Source organism: Hordeum vulgare, chromosome 7H (genome assembly GCF_904849725.1).
Source record: "Hordeum vulgare subsp. vulgare chromosome 7H, MorexV3_pseudomolecules_assembly, whole genome shotgun sequence".
Taxonomy (NCBI): domain Eukaryota; kingdom Viridiplantae; phylum Streptophyta; class Magnoliopsida; order Poales; family Poaceae; genus Hordeum; species Hordeum vulgare.
Window position 1 is genome coordinate 121,726,287 of NC_058524.1, and position 10,506 is coordinate 121,736,792.

A 10,506-nucleotide genomic window follows, 5' to 3' on the forward strand; every position below is an offset into this window, starting at 1 on the left:
CCTTGGATCAGTGGGTAACAATTGACGATGGAGATGATATTTTACCCAGGTCCGGGCCCTCTTGATGGAGGTAAAACCCTATGTCCTTCTCTTGTTGTATTGATGATGAAGTATCGAGTACAAAGTTGATCTACCTCGAGATTGTATGTTGTGGTATAAACCATAATGATGTAGACGTTGTGTCTAATGAATATCTATCAACCAGCCTGGCGTTGGCTTATATTACACACCGAAGGCCTAGGGTAACAAGAGTCCTAGTCGGCTACATTGGTGTAGAGGAGTCTGTGTCTTGGTCACCAAGTCTTATGGTATCTTCCTCGTATGTGTCATCGACTTCCCGAAGTAGCCCAGGAGTCTGACCCGTAGAGATAGGCCGGTGGCCCGAGGACCCCTTAATCCCAGATTCACTCAGTAGCCCCCGAACTAGCCATCAATGTCATAGTCTTGATCCTTAGCATCACGCGTCCATAGTCTTTGGCTTGCGGGGCGAGTTCTTCTCCCCATTTATGTTCGGCCAACACCAGTACGGTTGCCGATGACTTCCCAATTTCCGAGCATAGGTCTTCAAGTTGGGGACGCTCCTCGATTCTTCCGAACTGTTCTTCGTCTTCGGTCGTCGGTCTTGAAAACTGGTTCAACAAATCTTCCCATCTTCGATCTTGAGGATCGCCAAGTGATACGTCCCAAAAGTATCTATAATTTCTGCTTCTTCCATGATCTTTTAGGTGACAATGTTATATGTTTTGCTACACTTTCATATCATTTTACACATATTTGGACTAACCTACTAACTCAGTGCACCCAGTGCTAGTTTCTGTGTGTTGATGTCTATTTTGCAAGGGCTTTTACCCAATTTTCCAAAGCCCAAAAAATTCCAGGAAACATATATAAAAAATCAGTGTAACGGAAGCTTCCAGATCACTGAAGATGGGCCAGAGGGGGGCCATGGGCCGTCGAGGCGACCTGCTGGCGCCACCTACCCCCTGGCCGCACCAGGAGGCCGCCTGGGTGGGCCCCACCTCCTCTGGTGCCCTCCTTCGTCCTATATTTAGTCCTCCGAGAGGAAACCCTTCCACAACTTCCAGAATCACGAATTTCTCCATCGTTCCGCCGCCGTAGCGCTTCCGAGATCGGGAGCGTCAGGAGACCTCTTGCCGGCACCCTGCCGGAGGGAGGATTGACCTCTGGGAGCTTCTCCACCGCCATGGACGCTTCCTGGACGTGCCGTGAGTAGTCCTCCTTGGACCATGAGTCCATGACCAGTAGCTATGTGATGTCTTCTCTCCAATATTGTGCTTCAATGGTTAGTCCTTGTGAGCTTCCCTACATGATCAAGGCATCTATGTAATTCTCTTGCTATTGCTATGCTCGGTTTGTTGGGATCCGATGGATTATGAGATTATGTTTAGATTGTTATGAGTTATATATTTGATTATCATTTTATATTATGTTCCTTAGTAATTCATGCATGTTCTCCGTTGCTATTTATTGCTTTGGCCGAGTAGTAGATTGTAACTCCAAGAGGGAGTGTTATGCATGATTGTGGGTTCATGCCCCTCGATGTCTAGCTTGAGTGAAAGAAACATGAGACTAAGGGATGTGCTGTTGACACCAGGGAGAAAACAACGGCGCTTGTGACCACGGTTGCAAGGATTGTTTACCTTACGCATAGTTCGTTAATGCAGTTGTCTGTTGCTTTGAGTTTACACTTTGGGTGGGGCTCGCAACTTAATACTGGTGAGATGTTCTGGATAGATATCTCAAGGTGGGTGATTAGTAAGTAGACGCTGATGAATGAATGGTCTACTTGTCTTGGCATACTGACCATTACTATTGAACCTCTAACTATCAAGTAGCATAATTAGCATTGCGGTGCGTTCATAATTCTGTCAATTACCCAACTGTGATTTGTTTACCCAAGCATAGTTGTTTATCGTCTTTTGGGAGAGAGACATCACTAGTGAACATCATGTGACTCCGGTCCATATCACCATCATTGTTTACACCTCCATCATTTGCCGCTTCCATTTACTTTTCCGTTGCAATCACAATTACTTTCCCGCTTGTGTTTTGATCCTTTGCAAACTACAAGGCCGGAGAGATTGACAACATCTCTGTACTTGTTGGGAGCAAAGTTATTTGTTGTGTGTGCACGTCCACGTCTTGTGCTAGCGCCAGGGTGGGAGACACCTACTTGTTGATCCTAGGAGTCCTACTGGTTCGATAAACCTTACAGTCTCCGTGTAAGAGAAAACGTGCTGCTGACTACATCTCAACCTTCCACTTGGGGTAACCAACAAGGAGCGAGAAGTATATACATTATCTCGTCATCAAGCAAAGTTTTCTGGCGCCGTTGCTAGGGACTCCAGTCTTCAAGATAGGAGAGTTGCATGTTATCTTTTACCTTTTCTTTTTAGTCTTGTTAGTTTGCTTTCTAGTTTTTGCTTTAGAGTCTTATACCAAAAACCACAAAAAAATTAGTTGCTTTGTTCTTGCTTGTTGCCGCTGCTATGGGTTCCACTGAGAACACCAAGTTGTGTGACTTTAGTAGTCACAACAACAATGAATTTATCTGCACTCCTATTGGTGCTCCCGCCAGTGGAGCCACGTCCTATGAGATTAAACCTTCTTTACTGAACCTAGTTATGAAATATCAATTCTCCGGTGCTCGAGATGATGCTGCTTTGCACTTGAACAATTTTGTTGAGCTCTGTGATATGCAAAAATATAAAGAAGTGGAAGGCGATATTGTTAAACTTAAGCTTTTTTCTCTTTGAGAGGAGGAGCCAAAGTGTGGCTTCAATCTTTGCCTAGGAATAACATAGATTCTTGGGATAAGTGCAAAGATGCTTTTATTGGGAACTATTACCCGCCTGCTAAGATTATCCAGTTGAGGAGTAACATTATGAACTTTAGACAATTGGATAATGAACATGTTGCTCAAGCTTGGGAACGTATGAAATCTCTTGTTAAGAATTGCCCTACACATGGTTTGACTACTTGGATGGTTATCCAAACTTTCTATGCCGGATTGAACTTTACCTCACGAAATCTGTTAGACTCGGCCGCGGGAGGAACCTTTATGTCAACTACACTTGGTGCTGCCACAAAGCTATTGGATGAGATGATGACAAATTGTTCTCAATGGCACACCGAGAGAGCTCCAACAAGTAGAAAGGTAAACTCTGTTGAGGAGATCTCCTCCCTTAATGATAAGGTTGACATGATCATGACTCTACTTACTAAGCAAGCTCCTATTGATCCTCATGATGTTCCTTTAAATTTTTTGGTTGCTCAAGAAATAGAGCAAGTTGATGTTAGTTTTATCTCTAGGGACAACTTTAATAACAATGCTTATTGGAGTAATTTTGGTAGCAATCCTAGACCATTCCCATCCAACAACTATGGGAACAACAACAATTATACTAGCACCAAAAACTCCACTACTGAATTAGAGAGCATGCTTAAATATTTTATCACTTCTCAAAAAGCCTTCAACAAGAATGTAGAAGAGAAACTAGAAAAATTAGATAGTCTCTCTTTGAAGGTGAACAAGATAGCTCACGACGTAGAGATGCTTAAAATTAGAACTTCCCCACTTGAGGAAAGGAACACCACAACCATGAATGCTATCCAAGTCCAAATTCATGAGAACATAAGAATGCTAGCCAAACTTAAGGATAGATGGGCTACATAAAAAGAAGAGGAAGAGAGAATTAAGAGCCTTCCTACACACACTACCATTTCTACTATAGAAGTTGTTGAGGATCTCAAAACTTTTAGCACCCATCGCACTCCTAGTCCCAATGGACCTATTAATGGTGATGCTAATACCTCAACTATAGGAGAAGAAGGTCCTTTGAACTTAGAGACTACGAAAAGAATGAGCTTAGATGACATCACTACCACTTTAATAAATGGTAGTAACCTTGATTTTGACAATTGTAGTCTTTATGAAGTTATCACATTTTTGCAAAGAATGGCTAAAGACCCCCACACTCGTACACTCAATATTGCCTTCACCGAGCATATTACCATTGCTCTTATCAAAGCTAGGGAGTAGAAGCTCAAGCTAGAGACTTCTATTCCTAGGAAACTAGAAGATGGTTGGGATCCTATGGTCAAAATAAAATTGAATGATATCTATTGCTTTGCTTTGTGTGATGTTGGAGCTAGTGATTCCGTTATGCCCAAAAGAATGTATGATATGCTTGATTGGAAACCTTATGATCCATGTTCTTTTGGTGTTCCCCTTGTTGATTCTTCCATAAAGAAACCTTTAGGGAGAATTGATGATGTGCTTATTATTGTCAATGATAATTCTGTGCCCGTTGATTTTCTTATTATGGACATTGAATGTGATCCTTCATGTCCAATTATTTTGGGCGTCCTTTTCTCCGCACCGTTGGTGCTATCATTGACATGAAAGAGGGAATTATTAAATTCCAATTTCCTCTTAAAAAGTGAATGAAACTCTTCTGTTGAAAGAAGATTAAGTTACCTTATGAGTTCGTTACTCGGGCAAGTTATTCTTTTGGAGTTGATAATACTTGATCTTCTTGCATTATGCCTAGCTCAAAGGCATAAAAGAAAGCGCTTGTTGGGACGCAACCCAATTTGTTTTTACTTTCTGTTTAGTGGTCTTGATGCTTGTTACTACCATAGTAACATAATTGTATCTTTTAAGCTTTGTGCCAAGTTATAGCCTCTGATTGTGAGAAAGTTCAAAAGTTGTTACATGCTGTCCAGAAACAGATTCTGTCTGCTTGACAAAAAACTTCACAAAAATCCACTAGATCATTTTTTTGATATGATATTTTTTTACGTCATGCTCTATATAATTTCCTTTCTGGCATATGTTCTGAGGTTTTTGACTTGAGTTGCATAAGTGCCCCGAATAAATTAATTACTACCTGACGTTCTGTTTTTCACAGATTCTGCCATGTTTTTGCGTTTTCATTGTTTTGCAAATCCTAAGCTTACTTTTATTTACAAAAACCTTTTGGACATCATGAGAAACAGTAGCTTTTCATTAAAATCATTATTTACAGTAGGTAATGAATTATTTTATTAAGGGTACTAACCACTCTAATCAGCTTATGATGAGTTTCGTATGAAGGAAGTTTTCACATATGCGATGGGAGATGATGAAAGAAGATATATGAGTGTCAAGCGCTCAAGCTTGGGGATGCCCCCATGCACCCAAATAAATATTCAAGGAGACTCAAGCGTCTAAGCTTTGGGATGCCCCCGTGCATCCCCTTCTCTATCAACAATCATAAGTTCGTCCATCTCCATGCTATATTTTTATTACTTCATATGTTATGTGCTATGCTTGGAGCATCCCGCTCTTTACTTTTTAGTTTGTTTTAGTTTTTCTTGCTGTTCGTAACAAGTCGGAACCTAGCCTACCTTGTTTGGTAGAGAGACACGCTCCATTCCACTCTAGAACACAACATAGGTTTTCATGCTTATCTTTTATGTGTGTTCTCTATCTTTCCATACCTACTATCATGCTTAGCTCTTAGATTTCATGCTTATATTTGTAAGAGCTTTTATTTAGGTTTATTTTGGAACTCTCTTGAGTTATCATGCTTATCTTGTTTAGAGAGTTGAATCATTGCACTGAGTTGTGTGTCTTGCATGAGTAGCTAATTGAGGTTGCTATTTAAGTATAGTAGTAACTTGCAATAGTTTTGAGGTATTAATTTGAGTAATGTTTGGACTATTGGTGCCAAGAGATTGAGCCTATTAGTGATAGGTGTCGTATTTTGGGAAATCCGTGTGTTTTTCAAAAACTAAAAATTAGTTGAGAACTCCAGCTACTAAATTGATCGCTAACCTCTAGAGGGGTTGGAATATATAGAGTACCCTCATGTTACCATGAGTCGAGGATGCGCAAGGATAACCAAACCCCCAAACACTCCTCCTCGGGGTACTTGTCTCTTTGTGAATTTACTAACTAGATATAGAGTTACCGATAGTAAGTGTATGAGTTCTTCGGACTAATGTGAGTATTCGATTGTTGGCACTTCCACCATCCATATTTTGCTAGCCTCTTCGGTACCGTGCATTGCCCTTTCTCACATTGAGAGTTGGTGCAAACTTCGCTGGTGCATCAAAACCCATGACATGATACACTCTGTCATACATAAGCGTCATTATATCTTTCCTCAAAACAGCCACCATACCTACCTATTAAGGCATTTCCATAGACTTTCCGAGATACATTTCCATGCAACATCCACCATCTCATGACTTGATCTTCATGTCATACATATTTTGCTTGATCGTAGAGCCGCATGATAGTTGGGCCTTGCCCCAATTATTGCCACATGACGCGCTAGTATCATTGCATATCCTGCTACACTAGCACAGACATACATTTTCATACATCATGATAGTTTTCACTTGTATTTATGTTGAGTACTTCTTATAAAGTGTGATGATCTTATTTTATTCATGTAAAACATAGAGTGCTGCCCTTAAGTGAGGAAAAGATCCCAAAGAGGACAAACAAAATATCCCAAAGAGGACAAATGAGAGATACATAGAAAAAGCCAAAGATGCCACAAAAAAATAAAAAGGAGAAAAATAAAAAGAAATAAAAATAGAGAAGGGGGCAACACTACTATTCCTTTTGAAAGATCCACACTCGTACTCCATTGCTATATTTGTACTACATAGAGATTATCATTCATGCATAACTATGTGGGGACCCTTACACTATAGAACTTGGTTTGCATATTCCAATGACGAGCCTCCTCAAATGAGCTTTAGGTCTTCAGGAGCAAATAAGTTGGATGCACCCCCACTAGTTCCATTAGAGAGCTTACCTTAGCTCATATGTGCATCCATTACATGGCAATCCCTACTCCTCACATCATATCTATCATTTGGCTTTCTCTCGCCTATGGTTGTCCTCATTGATGTGAGCCTTTCACACCTTTTTGTCTTCCTTCCCCATCATTATTCTATTTGCCATCCTAAGTGCCAACATATCTTTCTTACGCTCATCCATTGCATGAGTGCTCAAAGTCGAAAGGGAGAGGATCATTTTGACGTGTGCCTGACTAGTGGTCTGGGGATGAGTCAAAATAAGATTCCGAAGGAGACCAAGTGTGAGGTTTAGTAGACTGAGTTCTCAATTAAAAATTATTTTATGATCTCAACCCATCTCCCACTTCTTGCAGGCAAACACCATTTGGAGACATTCGAGTCACGGACAGCGAGAGCTCTTGCACCTTTATGTTCTTACTTTGCTAAACTCAATACTAAATATAGACTCTTGCTTGTTATTATCTTGACTTGAATTGCATATCTTACTTGCTTTACTTTGAAGTTCATATATGTGTGTAACATGTCACCACAGAAATTATTGTGTTATCATTTATCTACTCGAGGACGAGCAGAAATTAAGCTTGGGGATGTTGATACGTCCCAAATGTATCTATAATTTATGCTTGTTCCATGATCTTTTGGGTGACAATGTTATACGTTTTGCTACACTTTTATATCATTTTACACATATTTGGACTAACCTACTAACTCAGAGCACCCAGTGCGAGTTTCTGTCTGCTGATGTCTATTTTGCACGGGCTTTTACCCAATTTTCCGAAGCCCGAAAAATTCCAGGAAAAATGTATAAAAAATCAGCGTAACGGAAGCTTCCAGATCACCGAAGATGGGCCAGGGGCGTCCAGGCGACCTGCTGCCGCGGCCTACCCCTTGGCCGCGCCAGGAGGCCGCCTGGGTGGGCCTCACCTCCTCGGGTGCCCTCCTTCGGCCTATATTTCGTCCTCCAAGAGGAAACCCTTCCACAACTTCCAGAATCGCGATCGTCTCCATTGTTCCGCCGCCGCAGCGCATCCGAGATCAGGAGCGTGAGGAGACCTCTTCCCGGCACCCTGCCGGAGGGAGGATTGACCTCCGGGAGCTTCTCCACCGCCATGGACGCTTCCCGGACATGCCATGAGTAGTCCTCCTTGGACGATGAGTCCATGACCAGTAGCTATGTGATGTCTTCTCTCCAATCTTGTGCTTCAATGGTTAGTCCTTGTGAGCTGCCCTACATGATCAGGGCATCTATGTAATTCTCTTACTATTGCTATGCTCGGTTTGTTGGGATCTGATGGATTATGAGATTATGTTTAGATTGTTATGAGTTATATATTTGATTATCCTTTTATATTATGTTCCTTAGTGATTCATGCAACTTGTCTTGGCGGCTTAATACCGGCGAGATGTTTTGGATAGATATCTCAAGGTGGATGATTAGTAAGTAGATGCTGATGAATAAATGGTCTACTTGTCTTGGCGTACTGCCCATTACTATTGGACCTCTAACTATCAAGTAGCATAATTAGCATTGCGGTGTGTTCATAATTCTGTCAATTGCCCAACTGTAATTTCTTTACCCAAGCATAGTTGTTTATCGTCTTTTGGGAGAGAGACGTCACTAGTGAAGATCATGTGACTCCGGTCCATATCACCATCATTGTTTACACCTCCATCATTTACCGCTTTCATTTACTTTTCCGTTGCAATCACTATTACTTTCCCACTTGTGTTTTGATCCTTTGCAAACTACAAGGCCGGAGAGATTGACAACATCTCTGTACTCGTTGGGAGCAAAGTTATTTGTTGTGTGTGCAGGTCCACGTCTTATTCTAGCGCTAGGGTGGGATACACCTACTTGTTGATTCTAGGAGTCCTACTGGTTCGATAAACCTTACAGTCTCCGTGTACGGGAAAACTTGCTGCTGACTACATCTCAACCTTCCACTTGGGGTAACCAACAAGGAGCGAGAAGTATATACATCATCTCGTCATCACCAAGCTGTATCCGAAGAGTTTCACACGTTGGGCATCCGAGGAGTCCTTTAAACTTTTGGCCTTCATTGATGCCTCATTATTTTTCATGCCACACCTGGGTTTGAAATGTTTCCCGTGCAGTGATATCCTCTTACGTCCGAGCTCCAACGTCGGACTGCATTTGAGGTTTCTTTTTGTAGCCGAGCTCCAACGCTGGTCAGCATCCAAGGTGTCATAGATTACCTCGGTCTCTGAAAATTTGAAGGAATTCAACCGAACTCAATGCCGGAAATGCCCTCAATGGAGCTAGCCACTTGCATCCGAGCTTTATGCCAGACTGCTTCCGACGTGGTGCACCACCTTAGCCGTGGGCTGATTTTTGTGGATATATAGCGAGTAGCCCTCAAGTTTCGTGTCGGTCTAACACCTGAGATGCACATGAAGGAAAAAACAAAACCGCTGATCCTATTAGCCACTGAGACTCAGGTCGATTCGCGAAATCGGCCTCGGGATCAATTCCTTGCTCGGCAGCTATTTTTAAGAATTAAAAGGCGGTGTGCAGTAGCCCCAGAGACTCAGGTTGGGTGCGGCCGACCGACTTGAGGATAAATTCTTCTCGGAAATCGTATTGCACTTGTTGTGTGCGTTTTGACAACACCAAGGTGCAAGTCGGTAGGGAAGATGCCGAATTGCGGGTGGGAAAAGATTTTCCGATTGGTGTAATTTATTCTCTGACGAGCTATATAACCCGTAGCCCCCGACACTTGGTTGGAAAACATGTCCGACCCTCGGATTGTATCTGCTCGATAACTATTTCATCCATTAAGTGTGTTTTGACAACACCGAGGTGGAGCTCGGTAGGGGAGATGCCGTACTGGAGGTCTAGAAAACTTCTTCGAACATAATCACCATGCAGAACACCTCAAAGAAGAGGATGTCCCGCCTCCTGAAAGAAAATCATATAAACAGGTTAAAGGTGCCATAAGCTTGGCAATACCAAAAACTTTAGAAAAACATTACATTCCGGACTAAATCAAGTTTCATTCACATGTGCAATAGCCTCCGAGACTAAGGTTGGGTGCGGCCGACCGATCTGAGGATCAAATCTCCTCAGAAACCATATTGCACTTTGAATTTGCTACATTGAATAAGCAATGCAGTAGCCCCCTGATGTCTACTACGCAACCTTCTCCTTGTAGACGTTGTTGGGCCTCCAAGTGCACAGGTTTGTAGGACAGTAGCAATTTTCCCTCAAGTGGGTGACCTAAGGTTTATCAATCCGCGGGAGGCGTAGGATGAAGATGGTCTCTCTCAAGCAACCCTGCAACCAAATAACAAAGGGTCTCTTGTGTCCCCAACACACCCAATACAATGGTATGTTGTATAGGTGCACTAGTTCGGCGAAGAGATGGTGATACAAGTGCAATATGGATGGTAGATATAGGTTTTTGTAATCTGAAATTACAAAAACAGCAAGGTAACTAATAGTAAAAAGTGAGCACGAACGGTATTGCAATGCGTGGAAACAAGGCCTAGGGTTCATACTTTCACTAGTGAAGTTCTCTCAACAATGATAACATAATTGGATCATATAACTAGCCCTCAACATGCAACAAAGAGTCACTCCAAAGTAACTAATAGTGGAGAACAAATGAAGAGATTATTGTCGGGTACGAAACCACCACAAAGTTA